The following is a 15,254-nucleotide window of genomic DNA, read 5'->3' on the forward strand; positions in this document are numbered from 1 at the left end:
AGAATTGGCGGCTCCTCCAGAAGGGCTCAGCTCCATGAGTGAGTGAGTAAGTAAGTAAGTAAGTAAGTAAGTAAGTAGGTAAGTAAGTAAGTAAGTAAGTAAGTAGGTAAGTAAGTAAGTAAGTAAGTAGTAGTAGTAGTAGAAGGAGGAGGAAGAAGGGGAGGGGAGGAGGAAGGTGATAGATGTGTAAGATTAGAAATATATATAACTGCAAGCAGACTTTATCAGGCCATGGACCATGCATTATACACGTACATCAGCAAACGGAAGACGAAACAAGTGGCAGGATAAAATGATTGGCGCTGCTTATTCTACTCTCCGTGTATGGACACACTGAGCTGATTACCGCCCTCAGAACAGGAAATTTACGAAAATTATGACGATGTTCTCAACTTACCTAGCTTTCATTTCGTTAGAGTGTAATAGTTTATCAGTTACTAGGTCGCAACTCTAGTTTACTCGGGTAAAGTTTTTTAAATACTTCAGTTTATTTATAATCAATTACAGAAATTTCCTACAATATTACTGGAAAAAATAAGACAGCTACGGAAAATATCTCCCTTTCTTTCAAACCTGGCGTCCCACTACTGAATTTCACTAAGAGGCAGACGAATCCAGTTCAGGCTGTTTAAAATTATCCTCCCTTCTATGGACATAATCGACGGACTACGAGTTAGACGGTCGGGGTTGGATTGCCGGAAGGAGCAAAAGAATTTCCCCACTCCGCAGCAACCAGACCGGCGTTATTTTCTCCGGGGTAAAGCAGCAGGTGCGTGAAGCTGACCACTCACCTCCATCTAGTGTTGAGGTCAAGAATGGTGGAACTATACCTCAACTCCCCCATACAGTTTCATGGCGTGGTGCTTAGTTAATTAAGCACAGCCACAATTTCGCTTTTTGGGTTATATCTCCAGAGACATCTCTTCTCTTCAGCCGTTCCGACAAAGCAGCTGCATAAACTTCTCAAAGCCATCATGGGGGATGTGTGCCATGGCTCTCTCCCCTTCATTCACTTCTCTTACTTATCACGCTTTCTCCGTCCTCTCATTTAACTCTCAAATCAAAATGCTTTTCCCAGATCCCTGAGATTCAGAATAAAGTGAAAAGTAAAGCTATCTTTCGGGCCGCGCCATAGCTCAAGAGGTTAGTCGCTGGCTTCCCGATCCCGTGTCTGGTCAAGTGGGATTTCTGGTGGACAAAGTGGGGCTGGGGCAGGTTTTCTCCGAGTACTTCGGTTTCCCCTGCCAATCTTCATTCCACAAATTGCTCCACAATCACCCTCACCTATCATCTGGGGCTCGTACAATAGGCCAGAAGTGGCCGCAGTACAAGGGACTTAGTCCCACCCCACTAGCAATAATAATAAGAATGCTATCTTTTAGCAGGCCGTGGAGCCCGTAGGATTGTGAGACGTCGAGGCTCTCACATTTCCTCTAGACAATCGGTTGACAGATGACGGTGAGGTCAGCCTTTCGTGCCCGCCGCCCTTTACACCCAGGAAGATTCCTGGAACTCATTTCTATTAGAGGCTGAGTCGACCTCAGGGCCATAGTGCGACTGTAACAATCCAATGGCCTCATCGAGAATCGAACACGCGACTTTACTGTTGTAGCATAATGTATCAACAAACTACTCTATAGAGTGCCCCCAGAAGAAAGTAAAGAGGAGAGTAATTCGTTATGCCTTGGGCTTAAAAAGATTAGTCTTCCATCCGGTATTTGTTAATCTTTGGGTCGCTAAACCCCAAGGGATTGCGACCCCCTGTAAGAGGTTCCCCGACTTCTCAGGTCTTAAAATGTAGTTATACCACCCAGAGTTTTGGCATGTACGCCATAAAGATTAAGAAATTCACTGCTGGAAAATGTTTCTGTAGCTAGCGAAACTTCCACAGTTATTTCACTGATGTACAAGAACATTTTACAGCTTACTGTAGGTGTAGAAAAACTGTAAAACTACTCCTCTGTACAGCCTGATACTGCGTTAACCTTTTAAAGAACAGTGGTTACGTTGCGTACCACCTGCTATAATGTTAGCAATTCTGAATTTTGCCCGTACAATATAAGGGTTTCATGTGACTATTACAGCAAGCAGACAATAGTTGCCTAAATAATTAACCGAATTTTCTTTTTAATAGCTAGGCAGCATGCTTTGTGTGTGTGTGTGTGTGTGTGTGTGTGTGTGTGTGTGTGTGTGTGTGTGTAAGAATCCGAATTCTAAATAATATTATAACTTATTTCTGGCTCCAGAACGTTATTATCTAGAGAACCAATCATGTGGACGACGATACATTCGTTAAGGTTTGGCTCTGGCATGAACAGGTTTATACACTCTCTTCACTCTTCATTCGACTCATTAGGTAATTCAATTTTATTCAATAATGGAATGTTTTATTCTAAACTTGATGACAATTGGCTCAGAAATGGAGCCAATTTTTTCGCTAGAGTAGACAATTCACAAATCCATCACGGTTTGCCTTTTACATATACACGATATAGTGATTAGGCACGAGGTTTAGATTGGTTTGAATTTATTGAAAACGTAACTGGTAACAGCAGATATTTATAGCAAGTATCACGTAACTTCGAACAAGGCCAAGAGTAACCATGAATGCGCAGAAGAAAATTTTCAGACAAGGGGGTGGAAGGGGTGAGCAGTGACAGGCGGCCAGTGGAAGAACGAGTGTTAAACTCCTCCTACCACAAGCTATGCGCGGGATTTAACTAGGACTGCGGGGCCTTGTTCGAAGTTACGTGACACTGTCTACATATACCCGAGTAAAATATTGTAATTTAAAGGTAATGGTTAAAGTTATTCCTGTGCTTAATTAAGCACCATATCATTAATACGTGTGGTGGAGGCGATATTGTGTTCTATCAACCTATCTATCCACTTACCAATGGCTCTACAGCCTTTGGAGACCTTGAACAGGGGATCAGACCGCCGCAAGGCCGCTACCTTCACACACAAGACACCACAAACACAGAAGAAAGGCATAGATACATCCATGCCTCGAGTGGGACTCGAACCCACGATCTCAGCTTTCGAGCTAGCGAAGACAGTTCATGCCCCAGACCGCGCGGCCACTGCGATCAACGAGATAGGGTTCTACACATTATTAGCCTCGACACCAGACGCAGACGCCTCGGCTTCTTTTCCCTGGGAAAGAGGTATTGGTAGCCACTGGATGTGACACAGCGCAGACCCACAGCAAAAGCTCTGCCCCCGCCAGGAAACGAAACCCGATTCCCCGCTACACGAGCCGGTGTTGTAGTCACTGTATTTGACCTGCTATCAGATTACTCTGGAATATGGTTTTAGATAAATATTTATCTTGCTCAGGATCGTTGCAAAAGCGTGCGTCTGTATTTGTGTTGCTGGCCCTTCACACTACACAAGCGAAGCAAGAGCTACCGAGTATCAGAAGATAGCTAGAAGTAATTTTTTTCCCTTGGCACTACAGACCCAGTGGGCCTAGGCCTACCTCCATGAACTTCTCCATTCGCTTCGGTTTATCTAGATCTTACACGGTCGGTAGGACTCCTTTGGCGGGTGATCAGCTCGTCGCGAGGCCTCTACCTGTACACAAACACAGAAAAACGCACACACACCAACTAAACATCCATGAACTGAGTGGGATTCGAACCCACGATCCCGGCTTCCGAGCGAGCGAAGACAGTGCATGCCTTAGACCGCTTGGCTACCGTGACCGGCGCTAGAAGTAATTAAGAACCTTAATAAACACCGTCATTTCTACATTAGCCTTAGCTTCTAGCAGCGCAATTACCATTTTTTCCAAAATATTTCCAATATCTATTTACCAAGAGAAGCAAGATACCACGGCTATAAAACCATGATAAATAACAGACAAAACATTTCTTATTACGAGGGGGAGTCTATAAATAGGCCTCAAACTCATATAAAACATAAAATATGTGATATTCGAACGTGGGAAAAAACATTTCTTTCTCGACATATCCTCCACAAAAATTCATACACTTGTCCCTTCGCTTTATCAGTGCGTCGAATCATGTAAGTCTTTTAACTGTTTTCTCAGTCACTTCCACACCCCCGTTTCAACCTCTTCGTCATCAAAGAAACGTTTTTCACCAAGGTGGAACGGCTTTAGGCGATAAACACTTCCCAATGTGAACAGGAAATATTTCTTTATGAATATCCTTTGCATTGAGTCCTCACAGGATGATTTAACTAACTTCATGGAGAGGAGCCCTTCTTGAGACGCCGTCAGTTGTGCAGCTACCTACTCAACAATTTCCCAGTATTTTATGGAACACAAAGGTTCATCACTGTGTTCACAAGAACCCTCCGCCAGAACAATCCAATTCAGAATGATTTAATAAATAATGAACTGGAAAGATGCGGGGAAAATACTACAGTAGCGTACTTGATATACTGTCACTGTGTTTCCCTGGAGAAGCTGAGGAAAATCTCCTAAAATTTCGGTCAGGATAACCGGTATCCCATCCGAGATCCAAAACTGTCACCTCCAAATTCTCTCTTGACTCACCAAGATCTCAGTTAGCAACCCCCTTAACTGTTAATTATAGCATTAATTCAGTTTCGATATGAAAACGTGTAACAGTGATACCTTTTCTCTCACCGACGTATGAAACCGTTTTTTGGAAAGTGTAAAGGTGGCCATATGTCTGTCTTGCATCACAGTAGCCTTGACGCCCACCCACGCGTCACGTATAATATTCGTCCGCAATACCGTCTGACTCTACACGTGTACCCATGTTCTCATTACGCTGTCGCCCAGGTCCCAACCCGACTGCAATGTACGCACTTCTGGCTCCACTAAATAAGGCTTTCGATTAGTTTAGCCTAAAACAACTCAGTAAAGAGAGCTTCTTGTTGTTTCCCTGCACGTTTATCTCGCTCGGAACAAGTCAACTGACGGGAGTGATTAGGGCAGAGAAGAATGGTGACAGATAATTACAGAAAACTACTAGAGTTGTCCAGATTATGTCTTCTGCGTCGCGACGCCGTGTATTATTGTAGTCGCCCTACNACGGTGCCAAATCCAAGAAGACTGCATTCTTCATAGTCACCGCCGTGAAAGCCTCAAATCTTACAATTGGATAGATTTCCATAAATATAAAATNTTTCCCTGCACGTTTATCTCGCTCGGAACAAGTCAACTGACGGGAGTGATTAGGGCAGAGAAGAATGGTGACAGATAATTACAGAAAACTACTAGAGTTGTCCAGATTATGTCTTCTGCGTCGCGACGCCGTGTATTATTGTAGTCGCCCTACAGCGCGACGTTGTACAGTGTAGATAATGAAAGTGTCGTAATATTTACCCATAAAAAGAGAAGTTTGGGATACAACAGACTAATTAACTTCATGGATCCGAATCCTTCTTGAGAAGCTACCAGTCGCACAGCTACTCAAGAAATTTCCAATATTTTATAGAGCTTGTAGATTTGTTGCCGTGTTCACAAGAGCATGCCATTGGTCCCTATTCCAAGCCAGATGAATCCAGCTCATCCCGAGATAGCTCAGTTGGTACCGTTTATGGGTTAGACGACCGGAATTCGATTCACAGATAGGACAAGAGGATTTTTCTATATTCCACAGAGTCCAGAATGGTTCTAGGGCTCTATTAGCCTCCTATCCAATGATTAAGCGAACCCCTCCGAGGGTTAAAGCGGCCGGGTCTTGTAGTTTAACACTCACCTCCATCAAGAATCCAAATCAAGAAAATGTGGAGTTACAGCTTCACTCCCCCACACGTCTCATGGCGCGGTACTTCATTAATTAAGCACAGGAATTTTATTCCTTTTACATTTTGCGTTCCCGATCTATCCTATGTCGTAGCGTAGTTGGTTGAGGAACTATGCTACACGCCAGAATGTCGGGTGTTTGATTACCGTTGAGGTAATTGGATTTTTCTATTGACCTAATCGTTCCAGCCTCACTGTGGTCCTGGGATCAACTCAGCCTCTAACAGAAATGAGTACCAGTAATCTTCCTGGGGGTAAAAGGCTGCCTGCGCTTATGGCTGACAACCTCACCGCCATCTGTGAGCCGATTGTCTACAAATTGTGGAAACCTCGACGTCTTACATCTTTGTGGGCCTTCAGGGCCTGTTACGCAGCCCTGTCCAACGCGGCGCCCGTGGTATATTTTCCTGGCGCCCTCCGTAACCACATAGAATTGAGCCGATTTTTAATATTAATTCAAATTGTAAGACAAGAGAAATTTTTGAACGTCTGAGTACTGTTAAANTTACAGGGATAGCTTTGCTTCTTTACTCCACCCTATTTCTCTAAGGATGTATAGATTATGTCTCCTGGAACTGTCCTTCAACCTGTACTACGTACATGTAACTGGGATGCAAAATAACCCTCAATTATGAACGCATGTTGCACTTGGGAAAACGCCATTGTACACTTGCTGTACGTGAAATGGCTATATCTGCAAAGAGGCTGATTAACTGCCAACAGAATCAGAGGATTGTGCGTCCTCGAAGGTAACCGGTGGTGCAAACTGTTGCTAGCATAACCACAGTCCATCACCCTGCCGCGGATTTTTAATTGAGCAACTCCAGGATTCGTGACTTTTCAGTTAGAAGGGATAGGAAATGTGTATAGAATTACTGGTTAAATGTACTGAAGGGAAGTGACTGCTCTGAGAATTCGGGGTGAAGATCGAAAAGTAACACTAAAGTGGGTCTTAAAAGAATTAGAATATAAGAGTGTGGATTTGAGGTTCTCACAGCTGTCGTTACGAGGAGTTTTATTTTATTGCATATAACGATTTACTGAAAATCACCCGACGTTTCGAAGAACAGTTCCATCCGTTTTCAGAGTCATAGAATAAGCCGAGCAAGAAACCTGCGTGAAAACAGCTGACAATCTGCTTTTACGCTGTTTTTCGTTTGGATTCTTCTTCTACCCTGAAGATGGAGGCGACATATTCCTTCGAAACATCGATTTACTTTCAACGGACTACAAGGCGTTATATCCCTCAAAATAAAATTCTTGCTCTATCTAGCTCAGGATAAGAGCCAGTGGAGAGCTCTTGTGAACAAAGTAGTGAACCTTCGGTTTCCATAGAAGTTGGGGAATTTTTTTTAAGTAGTTGAGCGAATATCAAGAATTCGTGGAATTTTATTTATACTCTACCTATGCGCCTCTGTGGCATGGCCGTCCGACATAGGGACGATTTAATAACGTAATGCGAACAAGAAAGGCCGGTATTCGGCTGCTAAGAGAAATGGAATGTACCCCCGGTGAAGACGAGTAAAAGCAGAGGTTAAATATGGGTCAGGATACCTAGGGTCGGCGGACACGTAACAGAACCATTCGACAGTAACAGAATTATGTCCTTTGGAACTCAAACCATGCATCTTATATTGCAGATTATTTCTTTATAATGCAGAATTCAGTTCGGTAAATGATTGGTCGGCCGGTCACAGTAGCCGAACGGTCTAAGACATGCATTGTCTTCGCTCGCTCGGAAGCCGGGATCGTGGGTTCGGATCTGTTTCCTGTGAGGTACGAACTGAATTCTTATATATTATTCTTATACACTGCCGGTCACAGTAGCCGAGCGGTCTAAGGCATGCACTGTCTTCGCTCGTTCGGAAGCCGGGATCGTGGGTTCGGATCTGTTTCCTGTGAGGTACGAACTGAATTCTTATATATTATTCTTATACACTGCCGGTCACAGTAGCCGAGCGGTCTAAGGCATGAACTGTCTTCGCTCGCTCGGAAGCCGGGATCGTGGGTTCGGATCTGTTTCCTGTGAGGTACGAACTGAATTCTTATATATTATTCTTATACACTGCCGGTCACAGTAGCCGAGCGGTCTAAGGCATGAACTGTCTTCGCTCGCTCGGAAGCCGGGATCGTGGGTTCGGATCTGTTTCCTGTGAGGTACGAACTGAATTCTTATATATTATTCTTATACACTGCCGGTCACAGTAGCCGAGCGGTCTAAGGCATGCACTGTCTTCGCTCGTTCGGAAGCCGGGATCGTGGGTTCGGATCTGTTTCCTGTGAGGTACGAACTGAATTCTTATATATTATTCTTATACACTGCCCGTCAGAGTAGCCGAGAGGTCTAAGGCATACACTGTCTTCGCTCACTTGGAAACCGGGATCGTGGGTTCGAATCCCACTCAGGGCATGGATGTTTAGTTTGTGTGTGTGCGTTTTTCTGTGTTTATATACAGGTAGAGTCCTTGCGACGAGCTGATCACCCGCCCAAGGAGTCCTACCTAATGTGTAAGATCTAGAAAACCCGAAGTGAACGTAGAAATTCATGGAGGTAGGCCTAGGCCCACTGGGTCTGTAGTGCCAAGGAAAAAAAATGATTGGTTCGTAGTGAATAATGAATTACCGAGAGGAGAATTAGTGATCACAGTGGCCGCGCGGCCTAAGACATGAACTCTCTCCTCTCGCTCGAACACTGGGATCATGGGTTTGGATCCCACTCTAGGCATGGATATCTGTGTGCGTTTATTTTGTGTTTGTGTTGTACTGTGAAGGTAGCGGCCTTGCGACGGGCTGCTCCCCGTTCAAGGGGTCCTATTTACTGTAAGTATTAGGATTAAGAAACTGAAAAGCGGCAAGAATCCAACAAAGAGCTGTAGAGCCATTGATGAATGAATGAATGAACGAATGAACTCTACACTTGTATTCGGGAGATGCTCACTCCTAATTTATCTAGGATTATTTCGTGTTTCCTTCAGTACTAGCAGGAAAATTTCTAGAATATTACTTCGATTAGCCTACGGCTGTTTCCTTTAAAATACTTTCTAGTTCATCATTCAACAATTATGCCATGACTCGATGCTGTACTAGATGCTATACGGAAGTAAAAAGTAAAGTAAAGTAAAGCTATCCTTGTAACAGGCCGTGAAGGCCCATAGGGTCCCCCAGGGCCTAGTGCGTCTGGAAGATTAAGTGAATTGAAAAAAAAAATCCAATGACCTCATCGGGACTTGAAATCTCGACCTTCCGGCCTGTAGCATAGTAACTTAACCACCACGCTACCACGTACTATGCTATACGGAAGTAGTAAAATAATTCACACACAATAAAATGAAAAGTAATAAACGAGGGACGAAGCCTGTGTGGTGTAACTCAGTGTATTGTCACGGCATCTGTCCGAGGCTGCAAAGAAAATCATGAAAACGGTAACTCATACCCGGGCTGACATTCTTTTCCGGAAACAAATCAGAAGCGTTATCTCTCCAGCTATCTTCCACGGCTGACGCCATGTAGTTTTCTTAAATGACGTCGACGTTTCAGAGTATCCTTGCAGTTTATATCTGCGGTATTGAAGACTACATCCCAGAAGCCAAATTTTTGATATTCATTGCTGTGAGAACATAAAATATTGTCATCATCTTCATGGATTAGACCATACGTGGTCTGTTTCGTACGCCGGTCCCTCCTTCTTGACCGTCCCGTCGTATGTTTCTTCGTCTTTTTGAGTTTTATGTTAGAATTTTCTTCGGAATTCGTCTGTCTTCAATTCGTAGGACATGATCTTTCGAACGTGATGTGGATTTTAGAGTTTTATTATTTAGAGTAAACATATTCAACTCTTCCCTAACTATAGCAGTCCTTATTTGGTCCTTCCTTCAGAAATTTCATTTCTGCAGCTTCAATTTTTGTATCCTCTTCTTTTGTCATGGAGATTGAGGCACTATGCTACAAGCCGGAATGTCGCGGGTTCGATTCAAGATGAGATCAGTGAATTTTTCAACTGACCTAATCCTTCCAGCCGCACTATGGTCCTGGGGTCGACTCAACCTCTAACAAAAATGAGTATCAGGAATCTTCCTGGCGGGGTAGAGGGCTGCCGGCGCGTAACACTATCCTTATCGCAATCTGTGAGCTGATTGTCTAGAAAATAAGGGAGCCTCGACGTCTCACAACCCTATGGGCCTCCACGGCCTGTTACAGTGATAGCTTTACATTTTTATTTTACCTTATTTTTGTATATTCCAAATTATGATGAAGCCATAACTTTATAGAAATATATGTATGTATCTTTTCTTATCCTGTTATTTATTGCTCTCCTTATTGTGCTGCAAATCAAACCTCAAAATCAAAAACAAATTAATATTGAAATTTACTTCAACACTGTGTAGCGCATAGCTACATATTTTTAAATACGTGCTTGACGATGGTACATGTCACACTGGGGATGCAATTTGTTTATTACAGATATAAATCAGTTATTAAAAATATGAACATTCCAATGAAGTTAGATAATAACACAAATATAGAATTGCATTTTCGTAATATATAATGTATTGTGTTTTTAATATATATCATATCGAAATATGTATGAAATAAAATTTATGGACCGTATTATATCTAAATTTCATGCGAGATGCTAATATTGGCATAACAAGCCCAATTATGAAGGGTGAATTCAGCTTCATGTAAGGTACGTATGTTATTGGACCAAACTTAATTATGGCTGGCCACTTCTACCGCTGACATCCAGTATGAAATTTAATCTAAATCAGATCAATAATTTCAAAGATTAAATATATCTTAATTAGTCGTGCATGTTATGTATTTTAGGCCAACTAAGATTAATAATGCATTATATAAGAACTGTACAGTTGTACTGAGTGAACTACTAGTTACTAGCAAGGATGTATGTGGAAAGATAAATTTCTATAATGCTTTATTCTCCAAGACGAGCACAGAACTGTTTTAAAAAATTTTAAATTTGGGAAATTTATTAGACTACCCAAATTAGAGAACTATCTGCCTATCCATCCATGACTTTGCTGGGCCCTGGCCGCTTTTTCAGTTTCCTTAGCTTTTACAGTGTCGGTATATCACTTTCTATTGGAGATCAGTCTATCGCAAAGCCGATACACAGAACAGCACAAAACCAGAATAAACGCACAGTTGGATTCGAAACCACGATCCCGGTGTTCGAGCGGCCGAAGATAGTTCATGCCTTAGACCATCCGGCCACTGTGATCGGCAAATTAGGAAATACATTTTCAAAATATAATGCAAATTGCATTTAATTTGCAAGTAATAAATCTTACTTCACTTTAGCACCAATATCGTTGTCATGAACATATATTTAATTCCCTAACCTACATATCAAGGAAATTAATTAATGGAAGATTAGTTAGGGGAAATTATTTAATCTTTAAAGTAGTTACCAAATTGGCGTGTTATACCTTTACAAGGTGGCGTAATTATTACTAAAATTACAACACCCGATCTCATAAAAGAACTTCAAGATAAAAATAGATAGCTAATGCTTTCATGGATGTCCCAAGAACAAAACAGGCCACATGAAGATAAAACTCATCTCAGTGAGTGGATTCTTCTGGGCCTACTGGAACTCCAAAAACATATCCAAGCCTCGAGATATCCCTATACATATCAGACTATATACTGAAAAGTTATTCCTGAGAATAAAACAGTATTGTTTAATCAAGAGATTTCCCCGCCGCTAGGTGACAACCCATAATTCATTGCCGTGCCCACAAGAACCTTCCAGTTGTCCATAACCTTCATAACCTTGGCCAGATGAACACAATTCGTACCTTCACCCTTACTTATTTAAAAAAGCTTTAATATTTTTCTCCCAGCTACAACAGATTTTCCAAATAGTTTCCTCACTTAAGATTTAATAAAAAAAACTCTGAATTATGTATTATTTCAGTCATGCGTTCTACATGCCTTGTTCATGCCCTCAATGCCTTTAAATAAGTGGATTTGTACTATAAAGTCTGAAGCACAGCAACAAAAATACAACAAAACAACAACGACGATCTGTCGAAAACTTTACTGGAGGCATTATGGAGATGCAGACATAAACAGCAAAAATAGCTTGAAATTGCAAGAATATTCTGTAGTTGCCATCGGGTGCTCACACAGTTATCTGTGCTCTTGCTGAGATCAGGAATTTATGCTTTAATAAAAACAGCTGCAAGCTTTACAATCTTTTTTTATTGCTAGTGGGGTGGAACTAAGTCCCTTGTACTGCGGCCACTTCTGGCCTATTGTACCAGCCCCAGATGGTAAGTGAGGGTGATTGTGGAGCAATTGGTGAATGAAGATAGGCAGGGGAAACCCGAAGTACTCTGAGAAAACCTGCCCCAGCGTAACTATGTCCACCACAAATCCTACTTGACCAGACCCGGGATCCAACCCGGGCCGCCGCGGTGGGAAGCCAGTGACTAACCGCTTGAGCTATGACACGTCCGCCTTTACAATCTTACGTGATTATGGAGTTAAGTTTTGTGGATTTAACCTGGAGATTATTACGCCCTGATATATAGTTCGGTATACCTCAGGGTGTATGGAGCGTCTCTGGTACACAGAGTAAAAAGAAATCAAATAAAGGCAAGATGAAAGGTAAATCTGTTGCTTTGCTTAACTAATTAAGCACTACGCAATGAAGGTGTAGTGGGGACTGGATGTATAGATCCGCATTTTCTTGACTTCGGCACTAGTTGGAGATGAGTGGTCAGCTTCACGTCCAGGTCGCTTTACCCCCGGGAAAGATTATTCAGTATCCATTGTAAAGGAGGTTGCGTGAATCCCAAAGCCGGTCTGAACGACGTGAAAAAGTGAAAATTCTTGACCCTACGGGACTCGAACTCCGATCTCTCGGCCGCCCAGCCTGTAGCAAGTCGCTATACCCGGTCCTCAAAAGAAATCAAATAGAATTATTTATCGTAATTTTCGTTTACCTATTACCATACACTGAAGGAAGGGTGTGCTGGTTACGTTTAATGGGGCAAATATGCCAAAAAAATCAAGCCACACTGCTTTAACCTGACTTATCAGAAACGTATATTAATTTAAATTTAAGAATACTATCATCTGTAATTTGACTCACTGTTGGCTAATATAATTTTCTCGACGTTTCAGGGGTTTCACTGCTTCCAGCATCGGTTGACCAAATTTATCCGGTGTCTAGGTAAATTTATAAACATTATTTGTTCATAAAAACCTGTCTCATCGTGAACCATTGCACCTTCTGCTGTGGAAATGGACTGGTAATTTTACTGAATAAGGGAATTCGATCCCTACAATAAAAGGAAACTTTTCCCCCCGCGTCAAAATTAACTCTTCTGCAAAACCCGTCTTTCAGGAATGAAGACGATCGGAGAGTGAATCTAACGGCTCACCTCCTTCTAGTTTAATGGTTTCTATGAACTTTATTTTATGTCTGAGGAGCCGTGATATAGCGCCTGTCTAGGGGCTGGACGACCGAGAGGTCGGAGTTCGAGTCCCGGTAGGGTCAAGAATTTTCTCTTCTCCACGTCGTTCAGACCGGCTCTGGGGTCCACCCAAGCTCATATCCAATGGGTACCGGAGGCTCTTACCCCGGGAGTAAAGCGGACGGGGCGTGAAGCCGACCACTCACCTCCAACTAGTGACGAGATCAAGAAAATGTGTTTTTACACACCAACTCCCCCATAATCCTTCAAGGCGTAATGCTTAATTAGTTAGGCGCAAGGACATGTTTACCGTTACCTATTTCATGTCTTCTTTATGCCTTCCAAATGTGTTCAAGACAAAGTGCAAATTTGCGTTCCTGATTTCAAGCTACAAAGATGTAAATTATGTATATAGAAGCTATATATAAAAGCAATAAATATATAAACATTTCGCTCAAACAGTAACACTTCATTTGTACTGGACACGTGTATATTCGTAGCTCGGTTAGGACGCCGAGTGTCGTGACTTCTCGAACTCTCCAAGTGAATACCGAGGGAGTAACTTACGTTAGATCAGGGCAACTTCCTTTCAGATTCCTTGAAATTCATTGTTCACTATCCTCTAGCATACCCGACGCTGTATACTGACAGCGTCGTTAAACAAACTCAAATAAATGAATATCAATAAGAGTTTGCAATATGTGAGAATGAAACATGAGCCTCACACCACTTAAAAAGTAAAGAAATGTCTGGTACATAAGAGTCTCAGTTTTATAGAGAGCTTTCTCATTTGATACATCAGCATTGTCTACAGATGTTGTAATACACCAAATTTATATCTCAATATTTATGAAGTTTATTTATGTCAGCAGAGTTTAAACATTTAAGACACGAAGCCTACCCAGCCTCCTATACAATGGAAAACTGGGTTCTTTCCGTGAGGGTGAATCTGCCGGCGCGTGAAACTGAACACTCACCTTCATCTATTGCCTTGTTCAAGAATGGTGGAGCTATAAATCCACTTCCCCAAATTTCGTCATTTAAGCTCAAAATAATTTTATTTCGGCTTTCAGCATAATGTAAATATTTATATTTTAAAAATATGTTTAGTACTGATTGGTTAACTCCTTAAAACGCAGTGGTAACTATACATGCCACCTGCTTTAACGCTAGAATTTCTTAATTTTGTTCAAGATGTATATTTATGGCTATTCCATGATTCTCATAATAAACAGTGATCATTTCTACGCACAGCATTAGCCAATTGGTTCTTGTAAAGAAGACAATGCGTGTTTTCTGCGAGGTTGGAATGCAATTTTAATATTATTTCGAGGAAATTCGTGCTTCAAATAATTTAATACAATATAATCGCTAGATCCTTTCTGTAAGATTATGTGTAGCTAACCATGTCTGGCGAATTTCAAGTATGATAAATCTTAAATATAGATTTTCACCTACCTCTTTTCAGCATTCCCTTCACAATTCGACGAACGCACCAAACTCAGATCCCCTGTTCACTCTACTGGAATATCATTTAATTGTCTAGTTTCATCCGTAATTCAAAATCACTGTAAATATCACCATATATTTCCACTTCTATGAGACTAAAATAAGTAAATATAAGTATTAGATAAACTAAAAGTAATTTTGATTTTAAATTTTAAGCGACTAGCCACAAAATATAATCCATTTCGTTTCTACACGTGTTAAATGTTCACCAAAATCACAACTTCTAAACAAAACTTGTAAAATTAAAATAAAACTCTTTGCCCGATTTGACCGCGTATTTTTGGCAAGGAGTGAAACCACAGACTTTGACGTCCGATGCAGGGAAGGAGCGCGGACGTAATACGAGTAAGTACGCGACCGGTTGGTTGGACCATGCCACGCGCTTCATAGCATCGTCACGAGGGTTGACGAGGGGTGCGGCTGAAGAGGGGAGAGGAATGGTTCTAGCTTCTGCGCATGAACCCGTACCTTACAACACAAGTTACTAAAAAGAATAGAGGGGTTAGTATCACGTATACGGAATTGAAGATACAGAAAAGAAATGATTGAATGAA

The 15,254-nt window shown here is 41.8% G+C and overlaps 1 protein-coding gene across 2 annotated transcripts in view; it reads right to left on the minus strand.

Moving 5' to 3' along the window:
* LOC111862499 (metabotropic glutamate receptor 2) overlaps positions 1-15,040 on the minus strand; it is a 1,033,882-nt gene extending 1,018,842 nt beyond the window's left edge. For both annotated transcript variants that reach the window (XM_033750785.1, XM_023847974.2), the window contains exon 1: positions 14,650-15,040. The gene's annotated coding sequence lies outside the window, so the exon portion shown is untranslated. The remainder of the gene's footprint in view (positions 1-14,649) is intronic.
* Positions 15,041-15,254: the final 214 nt, after the last annotated feature.

Source organism: Cryptotermes secundus, unplaced genomic scaffold, assembly GCF_002891405.2.
Source record: "Cryptotermes secundus unplaced genomic scaffold, Csec_1.0 scaffold882, whole genome shotgun sequence".
Classification (NCBI taxonomy): Eukaryota; Metazoa; Arthropoda; class Insecta; order Blattodea; family Kalotermitidae; genus Cryptotermes; species Cryptotermes secundus.